Source organism: Columba livia, chromosome 2 (assembly GCF_036013475.1).
Source record: "Columba livia isolate bColLiv1 breed racing homer chromosome 2, bColLiv1.pat.W.v2, whole genome shotgun sequence".
NCBI classification, from domain to species: Eukaryota; Metazoa; Chordata; class Aves; order Columbiformes; family Columbidae; genus Columba; species Columba livia.
The window spans coordinates 73,696,921-73,719,631 of NC_088603.1; the positions used below are offsets into that span (position 1 = coordinate 73,696,921).

The following is a 22,711-nucleotide window of genomic DNA, read 5'->3' on the forward strand; positions in this document are numbered from 1 at the left end:
GGTGTGGAATCCATGCAATGAGAAGGAAATGGCAGTGGAGACTAAGGGGGGACCTTATTAATGTCTATAAGTATATAAAAGGTGAGTGCCATGAGGACGGAGCCAGGCTCTTCTCGGTGGCAAGCAATGATAGGACAAGGGGTAATGGGATCAAGCTAGAACACAAGAGGTTCCACTTAAATTTGAGAAGAAACTTCTTCTCAGTGAGGGTAACAGAGCACTGGAACAGGCTGCCCAGGGGGCTTGTGGAGTCTCCTTCTCTGGAGACTTTCAAAACCCGCCTGGACATGTTCCTGTGCGACCTCACCTAGGCGTTCCTGCTCCAGCAGGGGGATTGGACTAGATGATCTTCTGAGGTCCCTTCCAATCCCAAACATACTGTGTGTGATACTGCGTGTGATCTAGTCAGATATCAAATGAACATCCTGTTTTCCTTGCCCACAGCAGAACTTGCAGGTGGTGGCCATATGGAAGAACAGTTCAGCTTGAAAGTACCTCACACAGTACACCTCATCCCTCTGCATGAGGGAACAGATAAGCGCGTTACGTAGAAGGGAAGATGGCTCAGAGCCAGCAGCATCTGGCAGAAATCATGGCAGTTGTAGCGGTGCTGCTATGTGTGAGAGATGCTACTTGGGAAGGTTTCCTCTCTTCCCCGTGGGTTAGGGACATTTGCGGAGCCAAGGGTTGAGCCACAGTGTGTGTGAGTTCAGGCTTTTGGCATTACAGACTAACACTGTCCTCAGATCCCAAGATCACACAATAACATGTGCCAAATCTTCTTAATAATTTTGGTTCTTAAACCGTGGGTATGTGGAGGGAAATGATTGTATGTAAGTGACTTCATGCAACGGTGAAAAAAGAAAGTGAGCTTTTATTGCCCTGTGTACACAATATTCCAAAAAGAGCGACCTTTGCTGCCTTCAGAGATGGTACAGGACTAAGAGGAAAACAGCTGTAGGCATGAAAACCAAGAAAAAGTCTTCAGTAAGACCCAGAATCAAAACCAAATAACTTGAATGAAACTAAGACTTGTGAGTCTTAGATGTAAATCTTCACTATTGACAATAAATGAAACCATTGTTTTGTCAACAGAAGGGCACACCCTCACTTGGGCATGAAATCTTTACTTGCCCTTGAGGTTGGCAGGGTACAAGGTTTAAGCACTCGTCAGCTTTTACTGTTTAATAGCCTGTGTTTATTAAGCCAATGCACATAGTTCAGATACTGTTTCTGTCACAAACATAAAAATCATCATTTTTACAGGCAGTTTATTCAATATCAGAAGTCATCATGTAGCATTAATTAAAATGGCTATGCAACAGTGTACATAATTACTGCAGACAGCTTAAGCATGACTGCACTCTATAAAACAGAAGCCAAAAGATTTTATCCCAGTTTTCAATGAAGTTATGTTTCAGTGTCTGTTTTTCAAAACTTTTCATTGGAAAAGAAGCCATATTCATAAAAAGCCTCACATCTAGTTTGAAAGATGGAGAAGCTGATCTTCTTGGGATTTGAACCTCCACTGTCAGTAAATCTAACATGAACCTAGTCACAGAATTTCAGCTGATCAATATCTGATGCTGTAGGATTTGCTCCATGGGACATGCTAATTTAATATTCCTAGTAAATAATAATAAGACTCCTGGTAGCATTACAAAACAAACAAAAGCAAGGCATCTTGCAGCCTCTGTCAGCCATTGCTTTTATGGAGGAACTATTGCAGAGGAGTTGACTCATCTGTGTTGTGTAGTGTCTCTTCCATGTAAATAGTTGAAGAAAAATGCTACCACAACAAGATTTTCGAAGTACCCAACTTAATATTCAACTCCGGGAGTTTGAAAATCCTGTGTAGTGAATGAATTGCATCAGACTGCAGCCTGATACTGTAGCTACTTTGCAATGCTGGCCTGCAAAAGCCCTCACAGGAAGACCTTGTGAAAAAGAAGAAGTTGATTAAAAGTCCTGTGCTTCCTTCCTTCCTCTCTTGGGCTGCTGTAGTAGTATCTAAATCCTGCTGCCTACGTTGGGGTTCATTCAACTTTCTTTGTATTTGCCTTGCTGAGGGTTATTGCTGAAGGATTCAGAAGACAAGAGATTTGAACTCTCTTAGAAACTGCAGCAAACATGGTGGAAGCTGCGTGGAGGGGTTAGAAAGGGACAGATCCTGAGGAGACTGGCAGTCACATGGAGGCTGCTCCCAGTGCAGTAGTAGTGTGGTATCTTAGCATGTGTATTGCACCAACGTTTGAAAAGGAAGTTGTGAGAGAAAGCAAAGGGCCCACATACATAATGAAACTACGTTATGAGTAATGAAAGTACCACCTAGCCGGTAGGCCTCCCTTTCTCCAGGAGCTGTCATTTCCTTGTATCTGTATTCTGCAACTGGACGTTGTTTCATTTCCATGCCTGTTCAGAAAACTCTTCCCTTGTTGTTGGCTCAGAACATCTCACATCTGAGTAGTGCCACCACATTCACTATGGTGACTTACTGAGGCAGCATCTTAGCGAGGACCAGCCTAGTGCCAGTACTTGCCTGAAGATGTCAAAGCTGGATAGGGGTAGACAGAGATAGAAGAAGTGGTAGATGAGATATGGTGTAGTTTAGAAGAGACTCCACATGCTCTTAGGGCAACAGAGGAATGGTGGAAGCGACTGCTGCTGTTGCCCTGAGGCAACCACTGCCTCTGAATACACTCATTGCTTCATCAGTAACCAGCCTTGCTTTCCAGAGCTTTGACAAAGACAAAATTTGGCCATTAGGATATCCTCCCTATGTCTTCTGGACCTTATGCATACCATCTTTTCCTTTAATTCTTCAGCAATTGAGTGAAGCTGCACAGTTCTCCTTTTACTCCTCTTACATTCCCTGTGGGTGCCCACTTTGGCCAGCAATGGGATTTTGTATCAGTTCTTCTAGCAGGCAGCCAGCTGACCAGACTTGCATTGTCATTTTGTGGCTAATTTCTAGGAAAATACCAAGAGCCATAATTTTACCTCAGAAATGTGAGCTGCTACATTGTGCTGTTTGCACCAAATTCACAACCTTCTTGTTGTCTTATTGCTTTAGAAGAGCTTTTCAGGAAGACAAAGGTATTTCCTGGTAAAGGAGTGTGTGTAAAGTCTGATGAGTGTAAAGTCTGGCCTTCTTGAAACGTGAGTGGCTCTGGTTTAGAATGTCTGAGTTCTGAGAAGAGGGAAAGCTAAAAAGCTCATCTGTTAAGAAATTAACTTGTGGTTTGGAGAAATCATACAAGTGTGTGGGGATAAAGCATGGGATGAAGCCTAAGATAAAATTCCAGTAATTTATTCTGAAACAAAATTTTTTAAAAATTACCAAAAAGCCACCATGTCTGCTTGTTAAGGATCAGCCCTATCATCTAGCAAACTTGCTAACTGTCCTTTTAAAAAATCAAACCAGTATGCTTTCCTCTCTTCTCGATCGTTCTTCAGTTCAACTTACTTGTGACTGTTACAAAGTCTGCTAAGGATGTTTTGCATGAAGTTATAACTTATCACTGATACTTTACAATTTACACAAATTTGACTTCTGTCAATCACTTCTGTGGTTGCCAGAAGAAACTGAGTCTTGACTTCAAAGATGTATCAGAAGTTGAATAGCAGTGTACTGATGCAAGGGAAGTCCCCACTTGATGGTGAAGCAAAGCTAGACCCTTGAAGACACCTTTCGTTTAGAAGCATGTGAAAAAATTTCCCCTCTGGCATATCAGCTCCAGAAAAATCATTATGGTCTATCATTATCCCTCCCATTCACACCATGTAATTAGGGGACTGAGTGTGTCACAGATGTTACAGAAGGCATCTTTGCTTGCTGTGTTGCTTCAGCGGTGTGCCAGGCATAACCTATTCAGATCCAAGTCTCCAATGAGCTTGTATGTAAGAGAAAAACCAGTACATTTCCAGACACATGTATTTGTCTTGGTTTTCTGTGATTTAATTTTTCTTTTAGTCACTAAAAATATGTACATATGTGTGTACTTGTATGAAAAACATATATTCACATAAGTAATAAAAGTAAAGGACAGAATATAAGGTCTGCACTAAAGCACAGAATCCTCATGTTTTTTCAAAGTAGAATTTGTTGTTAAATATTTACACATAACTAACTCAATGGAGATGAGGTAGCCATTTTCCCCTCAATGTATGCAATAAATATTTCCTTTGTGAGAGGTGCAAAAGCTTGATACATTGGCTAGATATAAAACATTAAAAATCCGGAAATGAAATCAATGCATCTCAACCAGTTCTGTGACCTTAGATCTTCCCTGGCTGCTTGGTGGAATCCCACATGCTTTTTAGAGAGAGAGTTTTTCCTCCAAGTAGAATTGTAGCTCTTCAGCTTTTATTTGTAGGACTTACACAGTTCCCTTTGTAAACAATTCATTTTCTTCTCTCCTCCATTAGAAAAGTTAATTTCATGGAGACCACTTGGGACAATCAATAATGCAGTTTCCACCAGTTTTCACAATATTGCAAATATGCAGGAAGGTAAATTAGTTGTGTAGATTTAGGACTTGCCTAGCAAATTTGAAAGTACTAGTCTCACATTTATGTAATTTCATTCATTACCAGGAATCTTAAGGTTTGGCAAATATAAAGGAGGATGACAAATTATACTTACTCTGCTCAATAACAGCATCCAAACAGCCAGAGAAGAAAGTTATGCATGAAAGTAAAATGCAATTTCAGTTTTTATTTCAAGTTGATTTCAATTAGCATTTGATCCAGTTAGAATCTGTACTGCTGGGAATCCATAACTGATGGTTTGAATTTGACCACCGTACTGATCTTCACAGCCTACATTTGCCAAAACTGACAGACGAACCCTGATGTGTTTTCTCTCCTTCACAGGGCAGTAGCACAGTATTTTCAGCTCATTGTCCCTCAGGGAAGGTTGACTCAGAGACAAGAGTCCTCCTGTGCAGGTCCCAGCGTTGCGCTTGCATTTTGGCTTGCCTGATGTCTCCCATGCAGCTATGACCAAGGTCCCAGGCTGTGGTATAGAATTATTCATGAACAGTTAGTTTCACTGTGAACTGTGCTCTCCAGCAAGAGGAACGTATTCTACCAACATTTGCTGGTAGCCCACAGCACCCACATCCTCTGCAAGTGAGAGGCAATAGGTAATGAGGATGATAAAGGTGCCACATGCATTCTCTGAAACTCACAGGTCAAGATGAGGTTAGTGATTATAGAAAACTCTAAATGTTACCACTTGATCTCCAACCCAGGAGAATCCCTCTGCCCCCCACCCAGTCTCTCTTCTTGAAGAGCATGCAGAAGATTGTGAGCAAAATTTAACACTTGTTTTATGGTATCTGAATGACTCCACTAGCATAGTGTTTGATACAATGACCTTAACTATACTCTTCTGAAAAACAAATTGTTCTTGCATTAGACTGAGCACTGAGATGAATTACGTTGCCCAGCACTCTTCAGAGGGAGACTGGCAAAAGAGAAACTTAATAGCTTTGGATATCTTGCAAGTGCTGCATATTTGGGGATCATTTTTATACCATCTGTGCTTTTCTCCAGGTTTCAAGTAGGAGGTAGTGGGAAAATAGCAAAATGCAGTGTTGCAATTAGAAGTTTCTCAGGGATCAGTCAAAAAGCAAATATGATACTGACTTGGCAGCAGAGAAAATAGAAATGGCCATGTTGTAGAACGTTTTCTTTTGCCTCTGTGCACTATGAGGAATCTGCTTGTGCTGGTTAGCATGCAGAAATTGTGTGGCCTTCCTTTAAATAGCTGTCATTATCTGGTGCGTTTGCCAGTATGAAATGATTTGAAAATCACTGCAGCCCTGCTACAGCAAGTAGATAAGACTGATGCTTTGAATCAATAGCAAATGGTTTGTGTGCATCCTAGAGTGCTAGTATAATTCCTTTAGAAGGTGTTTGGCACAAACATGAAGGAAAGGCACATCCTACAGATACTGCAGAGGTTTTGGAAAATGGTAAGCTGCTTGGTTACTTTCATCTATGTCTGGTACTTGGTCATGCCCTTCAAAATTTCAGGGGAATGAGAAAATGAAGGTTCAATGATACCTGAAGTGAGGCCAGTTCTGGTTGGAAGAGGCTGACTTGTTTTTCTCACAGACTTTTTTCCTGCTGGTAGTTTCTGGGACTTTCCCTTCCTGGAAAGTTGTTCTCTGTGGCTTGTAGCTTACGGCAAACTTTGTCTCCAGTTCCCATCTGGCACTTTCAGGAGCTAAGCCAGCTTTATGCTTCGGCTCACTTCTCCCACTCAGAAGAGTTTTCAGAGCAGAGAAAAGTTGCAGATATAATTGCAAGGGGGTCCCTATTCTTAACCTAGCACAGCACTGTAGAGATTTTCCATGCTTTGGGTGTGGGTACAACTGCTTTGCACAGTCTGGTTGACAGGTCCAGCACGGCCACTCAGGGAAGCAGAGAAGGTGGCTGGTTCTTCTGTTGGCTCCATTTGCAAGGTGTCAGCCTCCCACATGGACACAGCATTGTGTCCATTTTTTCACTTTTGTTCAGGTGGCAAAAGTACTGGCTCACTCCTTTCAGTTGCCACACAGCTATTTGTCCCTGAGTAAGCAACACATTGTGGCTGGTGGAAGAAAGGTCCACCAGTCTGAAGTCTGAAAATAAATCCTTGTTTGTTGCTAACAACTGGCAGATGCCTTCTGGAGAAAATCATGAACAGGGGAACTGAGGTCTCTGGGAATTTGCCCTTAGAACAGGGTGAGTTGCAGAGAGGGAAGCAAAGGCAGCGATGGTGGAGATGAAAAGTCAAACCTGTCAAGGGGTTTTGGTGCAATGGCATTGGACTAGAAATAGGTGCTGGTTTCACCCAAAACTGTGCTACACTGGTTAGAATATATTTGAAGTTATATAATATATATAACAAATATAAACATATTTGATTTAAATTATGCAGCATTTACTCTTGCTTTGGCCTTTAGTACCCAGACTTGCTGCCTAGCAGTTTGAAATAAGTTATGTACTGAAGATCAGCGTGATAACAATAGCCTCAGGCTGTGTGTCAGGCTTACCAAAAGGTGCCTCCTGATGGCTGACTCCCTTGAAGAGCTTGACTTGGATCATTCACTGAGGTAAAACAAAGTATGGCCATTTCATAGAATTTCAACTTGCATCTGGGGTATTTTTCACTGAGATTTTGGATACGTTCAAATCCACAACTGAGCAAGACTCTAGGACAGGGACTACAAACAGATTGCTGTTGAAAAGGCTTGGCATGAATACCTGTGTGTTGATCTCGATGCACTACCTAACACAAATAAGAGTCATATTCCTTTGTAATAGATCTAAATATTTCATTATATTGTTTGTTTGCTGCTTATTTCATCAAACTGAAGTGAAGGAGAACATAATAGTCTGTGAAAGACTAAATCTGGACCCACATTTATCCAGGCAACACCAGTGTGAGTAAAGTCATGTACAGTCTCTAACTGAAATTAATTTAACTGCCTTATTGTCTTAAAAAAAAAGTTCCTTAGTGCAAAATAGCAAGATTACTCTATTTTACTCTCAACAGCATTTTTTCCTTCTAGGATTTTTGGTTACGTGATTGATTAAAGTTCATTTTTTCTTTGGTGACTAAGCTACTATTAAACTATCTGTGCAGGCAAAAAGGGGAATATTAGAGTTGAGATTCATAGTTTTATTTTAAAAATTCTTCCATTTTCATACTCTTCACATAAAAGTCAGTCCCTGATTAGGATTATGACAAGGTATATTGGGAGACACCCACTGGAAACTATTAATACAGATTTTCCCTATGGCTCTTTCTCACTCTTGCCTTCTTAAAATAAGGGGAGAAAGTAATAACTTTGCATGAATTAGTTTCTGTGGCATAAGGATCTAGTAGAAGATTTTTATCTCAAGATGCAGTGTAGAAGCAAGGAAGAAAGTGGGATGTCGAGTGAGAAGCTCCAGGATCTGATTCAATTACAAGTCCAGATATGAATTTCAGTGCTTGTCTGAATATTAATTTCATCACTAACACAAGAGAAAAAGGCAGAACTGGAATTGTGGGTGAAAGAATTCATACTATGTAATGTGCATCCACTGAGTTGCTGCTACAAAGTTTACCCTTCAAAGCAATGACCCAAATAAAAGAATACTGGTTGCACTACTTTGGTATAAACAAAAGATGTCACTATCAGACACAAAAAGCATTGAGCTAATTAAAGATTGTTCCGAAACTATTCAGATCATACCATTATGATATAATAATGATTATTTTTAGTTTCTTTCTTTCAACAAAGGGAAACCACTGAAGACACTCTGTGAAACTACTTTATCTGAAAAAAAAAAACCAAATTCAGATTTACAAAGCTCCTTTCTTGATAGGAATGGTTATAGAAATGCTTCCAAGTTCCTGTAAATGCCCCCACGTTTCACACATCATATCATGTGAAGCTGTTCTTGACCCTGAAGAACATGCGGGTGAATCATTAAACCAAAATGAAAGAAGAAGAATATGGAGAATAGAAAGTGTGTGAATTGTGAAGACAGAACATAGTATAGAGTGGAACAAAGGGGAAGTTTCAAAGCAGAAGACAATAGAGTGAAAATAACCCCAAAAGAAGAGATTATCTCCTGCACTCACCCACATTTTGGTGGGGTTAAACTGAACGCAGTAGAACAATGTCTGTTACAGTACGGAACTCAGTTTTCATTATCCCATTGAGGTCGAACTCCTATTGCCTCTTCTGGAAGCAGGACTGGATTTATGTGTTGTAATCAGGCTAAGCAGTAGGGCAGCGGCTTCATGAAAGGAGCATCATTAACAACAAAGCTGTTTCTGCAGACACAGTCAGACTCCTTCCAAGGTCAGTTGGATTGGTTTATCCTGGCCTCTTGGTCTGAGTTATCTTCCCCAGAGACATCGTGTGTTGGATCTGAAAATTGTTAAATAGGCCAACCTTCTTCCAGCTTTTGTGGGAGTTTCAGCTCTTCCCTGTGCTTCTCAAGTGTGATAGAGCAGAATGTGATCTTTGGGTTTTCATCTGTCTTTATTGAGGTCAAGCTCCCAAAAGCCCAGGCTGTTTTCCCAAAACCAGTATTTGGAAGAAATGTCCTATCTGCACGCATGATACTCTTTATCCCTGCTTCCACTTCTGTTTAGGCATCCTCTGCTGGACTATCATGATTCTTGTACATATTTTTCAAAGTTTGCCTTTTTTTTTTAATTAAGTGTGAGCACAGGATTAAAAAAGGAGCTCGTTCAAGGGAAGAAGTTCGTTGTCCCTCTGTTAGTCCCTTGGGGAAGCTCTTCAATACTCAGTACAACTGGAGACTTGCATTCATTTCTCTGTGAGTCCCATCTGCTCTGGGGAACTTCCCCATGTAGGGGGAAATCCACATTCAGCCACAGCTGGGGGAGTCCCAGGCAGCTGGACAAGAGGAGTGAGGGGTGTAAAGGGCCTAGAAATTGCTTCAGAGAAGCAATTGTGTAGACAATCTTCAGTGCACACCAGTAGATGTACCTGGACTTGGAACACCTGTAGGTTTGAGAGGTAGGCCTACTAGTTGTTCCATGATGAAACAAGATGGCCACCTTGGTCCCACTCCTTGGAAACAGCAAGTTTGGAAAGTTGGGGAAAGCAGGTTGTGGAAAGTGATGGGAATTTTTGCCTGATAAAGCACTGTGGAAATCTGGGTAAACATGTCAGGTTTTAGCTAGATGAGAGGAACAGAGGAGGCCTCTGATGTTCGCAGAATTGAGGAATAAAGCTTAGGTTCACTAGTTGGGAGGTGGAATCTTTATCTACTGCATTGTGTCACGAGATGCTAAGAGGTTATCCAGGGAAGATACCTATATGGCATCATGCCATTGATCTAACGTATCACTAGGTCAGGTTAAGTGTGGATGTCACCTTATGCTGTGTTTAGAATCAGATTTTATAGGTAAATTTGCCTCCATTTAAATAGTTTGTTCTGTGAGAACAACTCAGAAAAAGAAGTCTTTTTGAACCTCAGTTTTGAACCTATCTAAACAAATGGAAGTTTTTCTATTTCTTTCACAGGATCTTTAGACAAAATTATAATTTTCTAGCTGAATGACAATGGAAGTGTTGGTGATTTGGTCTTACTACAGATGAAGGACTAGAAGGAGTACAGCGCTGGGTAGGTTTGTGAGTTTTTCCTATCTTATTAAAACTCTAAAATAGGTGGCAGCAGAAGATGCATCAAGAACTTTTCAAGTGTTATCAAAAATGTTGATCAGTTTTGGATCCCATAAGAACTTCCCTGAAAGGTGAAAAGCACAGGTTTCTTTTATTTTCCTTACCTTGGCATCTCCTTAAACAACTCAGGTATGTCACTCAGCAGGGTGTAGCATTGCGCTAATTATAGCAGGCCACGCAGCATATAACAAGAGCGAGCTCGTTCATTTAAATTAGGAAAAAAAAAAATCTAGAAGTTAAATTACTTCTGCTTCTTAAGAAGTTTGTATAGTATGTAGAATTTGTATTTCTTAAGCTATTTCTATATCATTGCCACCTTTTTCTAAAAATTTTATATGTATCTCCGTCTAGTAAGTGGTTACATGATATATTTATAGATGTTCTTTGGTTGCCAATTCACATTTTTATTTTCCAGCAATTTTAGGACATTCCTCTGTAGCTGTTCTTTCCAATGATACTGTTGTAAAATCTTATATATAGATCAAGAATCTGCACTGATGAAATAAATCTCTATATGTAGAAAGCTTTTTTTTTGCTCATGCAACAGCATAATCATCTCCCCTGGCACTCATATCATATTCCAGTAGTGATACATGTAGATGTATCTCTGCAATGCACAGAATCCTGAGTTATAAAAAAATCTGCTAAAATGTAAGTGTTAGGGAGCTCATCAGATCTCTCCATTTTGTTTGTTGATTTATTGTTTAGTGATTTCCCAGACTGAAAATTTATGTTGTATGGTTGTGTGCCAGGAAATTACAGTAAAGCTCATTTACAATAGGCTTTGTGCAACACTTTGGCATTGCAGTAAAGTCTTTACGGTATACTCCATTGACTGTAGTGGAATAAGTGAGCTCCTGATGCATCTGCTCTGGTAAATGAGTATGAGTAAACTGTATCATATTGTATACAATCATCAGAATTATGCAAGCATTTAAAAACCTCATCCAGGATGCTTTAAAAGCAATTTTATTTTTTTGGAAAACGTGTAATTTACAGAACTGTTATAGTGTTTGGAATACTGCAGAATACCCTAGAATTAATACAAATACAACGTATTATTTATTAATTTTTAATTGATGTGCATATATTTCTATTAAAATTAGAATTTTTACCCAGGTACTGCAAAACCCATTGCTATCAATGTGGTTCTCTAAGATTAACTCAAAAAGATAACAGAGGAGCACAGTCTGGTACGGAAGAGTGAACTTGAAGTGATCTCACTATAACATATTTTTTTAGGACTCACAACAAAGGAGCATTTCAAAGGGAAATGTGAAGGTGCATGTCAGTAGGACAGCAGAAAGTACGAAGGTGTGTATCTCAAAATGTGACAGGTGGCTGTATCACAAGTTATTTGGAAGGAACCTCTCATACTCAGCATTTGAACAGCAAACAAGGCAGTAAGTAGATTAGGACTAAACTATGACAGGTCCTACAAACAGAAGACTAGTAGGGTTACACTTAATATGATAGAAAAGCAAGAATAAGAGGAGAGAGTTCTCAAGAAAGGACATTAAATCAAAATATCAAGGTAGAAAGTTTGTCTTTGCTGAACCATTTGCAAGATTGTGTTGCCAAAGCTAGGAAAAGAATTTACTGGGGGAGAATGATTAACCATATCAAGCTTACACTGATGATTACACATCCACGGTGAGTTGTCAGAAAGACAGGCTGAGTTGTTAGCTTGGCTAAAATGATTCATGCCTAGAGTGGAAATGTGGATTTGTAAGCGATGAGCATGAAGTTGTTAAGCGCACTGGGGGAGTGATTATTCAGAGATAAGGGGCAGAAGAAGAGAAGGGAAACAAACCCAGGGTTTGAAGAACACCCCATCCCCCTTGCAGTGCTGGAGTGGGATAAAGATGTCTCCAAATAGCTTTGTGAGCTGTTACAGAGCGTGGAGGAGAATTAGGAGAGAATGGAGACCCTGAAGCCAATGAGCATCAAATTTTCAGAAATTACATTACAGTTGTGTCAAGAACAACTGGCAGACCAAGAACAGGAAGCCTGCAGCACTAGAATTGTAAACTTCAGTTAAGAAGTCACTAGAGACTATGGTGAAAATAGTTTGGTTGAATTCAATTGCCAAGAATAGAACTGGAGGAGGCCTAAGATGTAATTAAAAAAGCAAATCTAAACAGTGCTTATAGGTGCCATGTTCAACAAACTTGGAGTATCTGAAATCATTAATTAGGTCTACTTGCTAAGTTAGACCACACTGCTAAATAATTCTAAAAGAAAGAGCTCTTCCATGTTCCAAGTATAAAGCCTGCAGGAAACATCTGTAGTTAGTTTAGAGAGTTGACTGGTAGTATAGGATGAATTAGTCAAAATAAGTGAAAATGCATGTAAAAAAAATAAAACCTGACTAGCCAGTTTGGTGTAAAACAAAAACAAACAAACAAACAAACAAACCCAATAAAACCCAACCCAAGCCCCAAACCAGTTGAAACAACCCCAAACTGATAAAGGTAAATGGTGAAAATGGAAGAAAAATAACACAGATATTGGAAATTAACAACTAGAAATAATTGATAGAGTTCAGAAAAACACATTTAAAATCCACAGGAAGAGCTATGTCAACATTGCACTCATTTTGAAGAGAGAAATTTGATGCTCATCTTTCTATCAATTTCCTGTACATAAATACAGGCCATGATTTTAGGCATTTTGCCTTATTAATAACAATTATATTTACCTGCTCACTAATTCATCTTATTCCAAATGAGATGAGAGAAAAAAACTGTAGAAATAACACAGTTCAGGATAAAATGTAATCAAGGTCATTTGTATTGTGAGGAGAAACACAGACAGAAAAGAGGTTAAGAAAAAGGGATAGGGAGTGATATAAAGACATGCAAAATAGACTAGAAGCTGGAATAGGGAAGGATCGTGATAGCAAGAGAAGAAGTTAAATGAGGAGAGCAGATAAAAACCTCTACTTGCGAGGTGAGAAGGAGGAGAAAGCTAAAGAAAAGGCATGAGCAACTGAAAGCAAGCTAAAATGAGGAGGAAAATCACAGTCTATTTAATCAGTTATCACTTAAAAGAAATTTATGGCTTCTGGTATGATTTAGCACATATTCTGTAATCCTTAAAGTTCGCAACCAGAAAGGAGACCCACTCTGTTAGACACTAGATATCTTAACACGTTTGCCTCACTGGGCTTTTTTGAGTGAAATCAACCTCTTTCCACAAGTATTTTCTTTCTGATCATAAATTCTAGCTCTAAATTTATATTTTCCTTTTCCCTTGCCTTTCATGGAGATTAATTTTTTGCATCCAAGAAGAGAGTTAAAAGAGTTTACATTGTTCTGGATTATTTGTTCTCTCTAGCTCTCACTTTACAGACCCATCCTCTTATATTAGAAAGTTCTTCTGCTGATCATTACTGGAATGAGTGACCTTTCTACACACAAACATAGTGAAGCTATCTTTCATCTTTTCTTTCTAAAGTGGTACCAAGAAGATGCTGTCAGTATTGATTCAGACTGCTTCAATCCTGTGAATTTTGTTTCCATTGCCTGCAGTATAAAATCAATTTTTTCTTCCCTATTCAGACTAGAAGGCTTTTGGAAATCACCAGAAGATTTGTTTGAATGTGGTCTATATCTCAGAGACAGAGGTAACATTTTACACCTAACTTCAGGATGGAAGACTAAAGAGATAGATCTGTGTGATGAAATGAAACTTGGAAGTACTTGGAACCCTGCAAGACAACAAATGAAAACCAAAATTTCTAGTTTCTAATTGGAATGCACCCAAAACTAGCAAAATGTTTTAGTCAGGAGCAAAGGGTGAGAAAGGCTTTGGGAAGTTCCAGCAAAAGCTGAGATTTGATTAAGGCTAATCTTGAAGTTCCCCCACCCACATATGTCACCTGATATTCAAAAATATGCACAGAAACCAGAAACTGTATGGAAGATTTTAGTTTCAGCTGCATTTCCTAGCCTTACTTACAGGACCAAGAAGAAATGAGAAAAGTTCTCTTAGAAAATAGGAATCTCTTCTGAAAGGCTCCAGCATAAAGAAAGATGCATTTTATAAAAGGCTGCCCTTTAAAACTTGAAGCAGTAAAACCTCTTCGTGTTTTTCTTAATTTCTGCTTAAAACCCTACAGTCATTCAAGAGTGGATATGCAGTTATGCTTTGCAAAAAACAAATAAAATATATTGCTGGCTGCAAAGATCTTAAGATCAGCATAAGCAGATGAAGAAGGGTAAGAGGGAGGAAATAGCTTCATCCCCATTTTCCTGAGGTGCAATTTTTACCATAGCCATTGGATATCCTTACCCGTTAGACTTTAACAGGTAAATAGATACCAAAGGTGGCTTTAAATAAACAATTCTGTTTTCACGATGTAAATTAGACATTTCAAACTCTTCATGTACTCCAGCTGAACTACTGTTGTCTCTGAACTAATTCATATGAAGCTCTGCACTGCAGCCCTACTGAAATGCAGGAAATAAGCCCAAATTCTATGAATCTCAAATCTAGTATATTTGCTACCACCCTTCCTGTTATCCATTAATAAAGATGGGTTATGAGAACTGGAAAGAGAGATAAGATCTTGGAATTAATCTTCATTTTTAGCTTGCAGAAATTACTTTTATCAATTAACTGAGGATATAAACACTTTTAACAAAATAAAAAAATAATGGAAAGCAAAAAATTGGTGATACTTTAGATTATCTTCAGTGAGTCATCAAAGATTGCAGAGAAACAAACAAACAACAACAACGAACCCACAAAATGATGTATCGAGGTAGATATAATACCAAATATAAATCTCAGATCTCTGAGTCCCTGTCTTAAATCCCTGATGACTGAAAGGAAAGCAGGAGTGTAAGAAATCTGATGTACAAAGAAACTGCAATGTTTACATACAGCTTGAATATGTAGGTTTACAGACCTGTATAAGTAAAAGATGGCACCTAACAGTGAGCTGAAGATGTTAGTGTTTTGTTGATGACTGAGATTGTGGAGAAGATTTTTAGGATAAAGTCTTAAAGTTCTGTCTCTGTTGGCTTTAAAGCTGATGGCTAGACATCATGAGAAAATACCATTAGGATGGCAGAGGAAAAGTCCGGGGAAGAAGCTGCAGAAGGCTGAGACTAGCAGGAGAGAGCTGCGATAGCTGCATTTTATGTGAGACCCCTTAGCAGTAAGTTATATAAGGAAAGAAGAAGCAGAATCATTTGGTCCAGGACGAACTGAGGTTGGAAGAGATCTCTGGAGGTCGCTTAGTCCAAGCTCCTGCCCAAAACAGGGAGTGTGTCACGGTCAGATCAGGTTGCTCAGGCCTTGCCCAGTTGGGTTTTGTTACACACAACATCTCTGGGCACCTGTTCGTGTGCTTAACCACCCTCCCTGTGACCAGGCGTGAAACTCTAGAGGACCATGCTGGATGTTGGAGAATGGTACAATCATTTAATTTTAAAAGGATGATTTCAGCATTAGGATAAAGTGCCAGAAGTTGTCAGCGAATGAGGTTTCAGGACTGGCAGGTCAAAAGCAATTTTCTATAAGCCCTTGAAGCACAGCACAGAAAGATATGAGACTTTCATAAAAAGCAGCTCCTGTGAGCTCTAGAGATAAGAGAACTTGAGTTTTATTTACACTGGTAGATAGACACTTAATTTTTATATGATTCTGCAGGTTCTATCTCTTTCAATGGCTGACCTGCCTGTATTTCTAACGCAGCTTTACATCCCCATCTGTCTGAAATGTTCATAGTCAGATACCTTCCCTAGCACTTAAAATATTCTGACAAATGAGAGTCAGAGTCAAAAAGAAGGATTTAATTTAGCCAGAATGACTTCCACAGTGGGTCTTCTGTTTAGAAGTTCTTTCTGGCTTTCGAAATAGAAGATGAAAGGCCTCATAGTGCGCAACCATCACCTAAACCCAAAGTTAATAAAATGCTGTTGATTTTGGTGGAAGCAGAGTTAGGCTGACACTTTGTGGTTTTGAAAATTCTACCCATAGATGAGAATTGAAACTACTCAGAATATTAACTGTGATGGAAAAAATTCATAAGTAATAATATTTGAGACTGGGAGTTACATCTCACAACCCAGTAATGCCGTGTGCTTGTGTAGGTGCTGGAGCAATTCCGTTTTCTCACCTCTGTGCCACACACACAGAGTGACACCCTGCCCGAGGCAAAGCAGAACCGCTTTGTTATCAAAGAGCGTCTTGGGGGCCACAAAATAATGAAACAATAGCTTGAATGTCACAAGCACACAACAAGAACGCGAAGCACGTAGCAGACTTCCAGTTAAACAGCAACCCGGATGTTTATTCATCTGGTAAGTAAAATTTATAGAAGCAGTGCATTTCAGGCCCTAGGGAGAGACTTGCACCTTGTTCTAGATTACCTGCTGGAGTGTGCCACAGCTCCTTGCAGGTTTATACATCCAGGCTTCGCTGCTGAGGTGTCGGTGGAATAGCAGTAGTTGTGTTTTTAGGGCAAACTCCAGCCAAGCTGGTGTTAGGGGGCAGCTAAGGTGGGTACCTGGTCTCAGGAACTGGATAGTTTTCTTCTGTTCCTTGATTTAGGAGTAACTTCAAGGCCTGTCTTTCATTTCCAAAAAGTGCACTGCTTCTGATTTTCCTGCTGCCCACATAACTGTCACCACTTCTGCATTTTTTCTGAAATAGCAGCCTTCTTTCTTGTCAGCCACCAAACTAACATAGGGCTACTGAAGATTCACTAAAAAGAAATCTGTGTCTTAGAGCCAGGAAGAGTCCAATGCCAGTATAAACATGGCTCTGTTCTGAAGTCACCAGCTAAGAATTCCACCTGCTGTAGGAACAGCTGACATCATCACTTGCATTGGTGACCAGAAGAGGGGTTTTCCCCTGATTCGATCTCTATCCATCTTGTAGTCATGACCAGGTAAAGGAGGTGATATTTGATTCAGTTTCAATGTGAAAAAGTTCAGTCTTTTGCAGAGAGGACTTCCACAGCTTGACTCAACACAGAAGCACTTCCTCTGTTTCATATTGTACTCCAGTCACCCTGAAAGCAGTGAGTGTGCAAAGAAGATATTCAGAGACATAATATGGTATTCTGGAGAAAAATTTCAAGAAGGAGAAAAGCAATTAGGAGCTCTAGTGATCAGGCTGGATTTACGCTATCATGTTGTACGTTAAAATAAGCACATTTATAATGGGAAACACTGAAGATGACAAACATGAAGCCCTATTACTGGAAGCAATTTTCAGAGTAGAACTGCCCTTGAGATGTTAAGTCTGGCTGAACACATAAAGCTGAAAAATACCTTGGATGAGCTCAAGGAGCAGTAGATACTGCTGTATATAAACAACGCTTATTTCCAGTCAAAGCTGAAGAACAAAAGAACAGTTGTACCTGTCCTTTTAGCCCTCTTCCAATGGTTGACAGCAGATGCCTAGGAGGGAATTAAAAGGTAAGTTAAGTATTCTATATAGTGAAACTTTTCCAGAATATTCTTCCAGCCTTCAGTAATGTGTAGCTCATGGACTTCTGTTGCCAAAGGCTTTGCTATTCAGTGATCCTTTATGGATTTCTCCTGTTGCTTACTGAGCCCATAGAGCACCTTTGTACACACGGTCTTTTGCAGCAAGGATTTCCACAATTTAGCTCAATGTGTAAAGGACCACTCATGTCCTTTGTTCCAGCCTGCTCTGTGCGAGTTTTATCTGATGTCCCTTAACCCTTGTATTGGAGAAGAGACCAGGGACAGCCATCAGCTATTCATTTTGCCTATGGCACCTACATGAACAGATCTCTAAACCCATCCTTTGCTGTGTGTTTGGTTTTGTGTTTTGTTTGCATTTTTTTTTAAAACAAACAAACAAACAAACAAAAAAACATCCTACCTGTTTTCCAGGATGGAGTCTTCTGAGTCTGTATTTACACAGCAACATGTTCCACACTCATGTAGGTAATACATGTTAAGTATGAATTATGCTCAAGCTCCAAAGCTTCCAGATGAACAGGTAGTTTGGAAGGAAGGCTTAGTGACTTGAGATGTGTTTTGCCCATAGAAAACTTTGACTACTTTTAAATAACACAGTATTTTCATGGAAAATGATGAATTTGGTGGTAAAAGCCCTGAAGCTTTAGCAACATTCATTCTCATCTCTCTTCATCTCACTTCTTCCCATAAGCTGGTTTACAATGTAGACATTTTGGTTTACTTGAAAGCCTAACTTTACTTTTTATACTTTTATGTGCTTTGGCTGTTAGATTGCATAGTGATTCATCACTACAACGGAATAAAGAAAACAAATGTACATGTTCTTCCTCATTCTGGCTTTGTGACATGGGCAGAGGAAACCAACATCTTGAAATTAAGATTTAACATCAAAGTTTTCAGCAGAGAATCAAGTATGCATCGAAGGTGCCAGACTAACAGCACAGAGACTGAAATCCTCTGTGTAATCACAGAAAGGCTCACAGAGGCAGCAGCAATGTATAGTTACCGAACATGGCCATACAACAATCTTTTTCTGAGAGAATCCCTACCTCCCTCTACTAGAGATGGTTGAGTGACCTATTCTATGTCAGCAACTTGTCAGAAAACTTTCAGACATGGGGAAAAGGGTACAGCTGTTCTGATTTCAGTGAATGTTGCACTTGATGGACTGGAGCTGGCTGTCACCTTCTGGTTTCCAATAGAACATAAACTACGTTGGGAGTATTTGAGGATATGAGACATACAGTGGTGTGATTTGACTCAGCAAAATCAACCCTTTTAGGGAAGGTCTATTTCAAATTTCTTGTAGGGGTAGAGAGGCACTGAATGTGCAGCATGGACAGGATGTCATAGATCTTGTTCCTCGAGAGCTGGTGCTTTGCCTTGTTCTCTTTCGTGATGAACTGCAGAAAACATTTATTTCCTGTCACTTGTGTTCTAAAATAATCCCCACTGTCGGAGTGAAAAAACTGAGAGGTCTGCGTGTTTCAGACAGCATCCTGCTGCCACATACATCGTCCACCAAAACGTCAAATGGAAATACTTTTCTTCTGTATGATCACTGCTATGGGTGTCAGTTCTGTACAAGTGGAAGAGGAGGCAAGGAGAGGACAGAAGAGCCACCGGACAGCAGCTATTTCTTTGTTAGCTCTGTAAACTTTTTTTTCCTTTGAGCTTCTCGGGACTAGTATTTCAACCAGCACAAGCTATTGCCACCTGGACTAGCACCAGCTCTGCTGCTCCGCTGCGAGTTGTAGCAACACACAGCAGAAATATGTCTTGGGAAAGTCACAGCAGGAACTACCTACCACAGAGGATGTGTGTCCCAATAGCAACAACTTCCACTAGCCCTCCTCCTTTCTGCAGAAGGCTCTCCTTTCATTAAGTGATGTGTAGAAATGTTAATTTGCTCATCTCTATGTTGCTTCTCTGTTTCCTGTATTGAAGAGGCCAGCATATTTGATTAATATAGACGCTAGCCTTTTGCAAATACATCTGTCACTATCCTGCTGACCCCAGCATGTGGAAAGAAGGTGGATCTAGTGAAGGTGTATAGATTCATGCGTTGGGTTCATGAAGTTCTAGTAGCTTTTGTCTTTGTGATTTCTTTCCTACTGTGATATTTTATGTTCAGCCCTGCTGACAACCTGGTGCTGTTAAGCCACAGCCATGCCATTGTTCTGCAGTGCTTCCAATTTGCATGGAAAATTATTCATGTTAATAACTATCCATTGTTCATGTGTTATCTTCCTAAGGCATGTCGGAGAGCTACACAATACAAGCCCTGCTGTCAAAAGGCTTCTGTAGACTTGGAGGCATGAAGTGATTTGCCTTCAGTGAATTCAGATGAAGGCTTTTAGGGACTTACATAAAATCAGCCATAATTCTTAAGATTTTCTTCATTTCCCCTCAGGTCGTGCTGTCCCCCTTTGCCTCTGATACCAGTCTTTGACCCAAATACTTCTGCCGGAGCTACTGCTGAGCTTTGTTGTGTTTCAGAGGGAGACCACTTGTCCTTCTGCACGGCGATGGAAGGTGCTTTGCTTGTGGTACAAGGGAAAGGTACTTTCTCAGCTGAGGTCGATATTGATATTGATTATTGAGGTCGATAAGATATTGATTACAGATTATCACTTGAATTCAGCAAACAATATTTGGCCTACCCTTGCATTCTCTGCAAAGGGGTTTTCCTGTTCTTACAAACTGACAGAATAATTGCTGGTTATGTGAAGATACTTGACACTTTAGGTTCATTGCCATTTTCCCCCATTTGTATACATAAGATAAGGTTCTGGAAAATAAAAATATTTTTTAGCAGGTAGGTTCATGAACATGTTTTCCTCATCTCCAGAAACTGCTGATATCCTCATATTAAAAGAAAAAAAAGATGATGTCTGATGCGTGTAATCCAAAATACAGAAGTAACACTAATATAAGATGCAATGTATTGCAGAAAACTGTGACATGTTTTTAGAATATAAGGGAGTGCTTCAAAAAACATCAAAGCATCTTTTCAGTTGCTGTTTAAAACCACTATTGTTTCTCAGTTTTTAAGCACTATCACTCAGCACTGGTTTTGCTTCCTAATGTTGATTTGCTTTCAGCTGAGCTTGTGTTTCACAAAGTTTGTGAAACACACCTGCTTAAACACTTGGGCAATATGGAGCAAATCTGAAAAAGGCTCAGTATTTATTATTTCATAACTGAAACCCAGTCAGGTTTCTTTTGTATTTTAGGATGATATTGTAAGCCACACAGGAAACCTACCTTCATTTCTATAGTGACTTATTCTACAATATTTGGTCAGATAATATCAACTATATAATATATTAAAATTACTCAGTGTTGGCACCACTCCTAAACACAAGCCCATCTACGTGCACGATAGCTCTATTCGGATACCAAAAGAGTATAAAATGAGTTTCATTTTCTGCCAGATGACAAATGAAGTAACCATCAAAGCAGGTGAAATAATAATCAAATGAAAAAAGACACTGTGAGATTTCCTGAAATGTCTTCTTTCTTTATTTACAAAAAGATTAGGTCAAGTGAATCTTTTATGACAAATGGTGTTCCTGTTCCTACTGAAATCAATGACAAAGCTTCATTGACTTCACTGGCAGCATAACTGTTCCTGTTACGCAGTAAAAATGCAAACCCTGACTGTGCCTTCGTGGACTTTATTGTACATTTGCATTTACCCTACCCAAGTCTAACTAGAGTTTGACTATCGCATTCCCTCCAGGCAGGTTTGACTCTTTCTGAACAAAATACAACTGTTTACAATGAAGAGACAAAAGTATTTTTGCTTACAGAACCAGGTTCAGAGACATGAGTTAATGAAACAAAACTTAGTAAGTGTACTGACAAGCAGAACATTCAGCCTGTCATCAGCATTGCCAGATTTATTTCAGTGGAAATATACTGCCTTTTCACACGTAGTGCTCTGGCAGACTACGCAATTTTCTCAGGTTAAGGGGAAGCTTAGGCATGAGGAAGACTAGAAACTTCCTGGTCTCAGAGGCAAATACATCTCCTTGCTCCCCACCCTTCTCCCCATTCCAATTTCCCCCAGCATTTGTATAATGGTATTTTTCAGAAATCTTTTCACAGGATTCCTCAAACCCCAAAAGGCTCATTAAAAAGCATTAGTTTGAAGGATGAAAAGCAAAAGTGGGAGCTACTGATCATTTTTCACAATTAAAGGAAGTTGCAAGAGGAAGGCAGGGGAAGGAGATGGTGCCAGGCCCTGAATTGTCCAAGACATTCACAAATGGGCTGGAAGAGATGGTGGATAGCCAAGGTGCCTGATGATACAAAGTAGTTTCCAATAGTCAAATGCAAAAGCTGCCTAAGAAAGTAGTACGAAGATCTCACATTATCAACTCACCGGATAGTGAAATGGCAGAGAAAATAGAACACCGATAGATACAAAACAGTGCATATGGGAAAAATACAGCCCTAATAAATGCAAACAGTTCTGAATGAGCAGTTGTCGCTCAAGAAAGAGATCTTGGAGTCACTGTAAATGTTAATATAAAAACACCAGCTTAACATTCAGGCCAGGGACTGGGTGTGCCCTTGGCTCGCAAACCTGACCTGCTGGTTGCCAGAAAATGGAAGATACAAAAAGGGAAGGAACCTTCTGTACTCACCCTGTTTGTCATAGGTGTTCATTACTTGCCACTGTTGAGAGAAAGTGTAGAGCTATGTGGATCTTTGCTATGAACCAGAAGAGCTGCTCTTCTATCCTTACGTAAAATGAACTGTTCGAGAGAGTAGATTTAACCTGGAGTCACAAAGGAAAGTGAAACTATAGAGAAGTATAAAACCTGAGAACCAGTGTTTCAAGTCGTGCATGTAATTGAGTCCCAGACAAAGGACCAAAGGATCAGAACAAACACAAAAAGCCTCAGAAGAGCCCACAAAGAGACCCTGAATTAACCCTTGACGGGTTAGAAGCTGGCTGGATGTTGCTGGTGCTTTAGCACAGGGCATGAACAAGACTCTAAAATACCACAATAAAACATCATGGAA

At 39.7% G+C, this 22,711-nt stretch overlaps 1 long non-coding RNA gene across 1 annotated transcript; it reads right to left on the minus strand.

The window, feature by feature from the left end:
- Positions 1 to 516: 516 nt before the first annotated feature.
- LOC110361905 (uncharacterized) lies at positions 517 to 22,545 on the minus strand. The gene is made up of 3 exons (XR_002418792.2): positions 22,330 to 22,545; positions 17,495 to 17,623; positions 517 to 17,232 (listed from the first exon to the last, which is right to left on the minus strand). It is a non-coding gene; the product is annotated as an uncharacterized LOC110361905 (long non-coding RNA).
- Between the last annotated feature and the right edge of the window lie 166 nt (positions 22,546 to 22,711).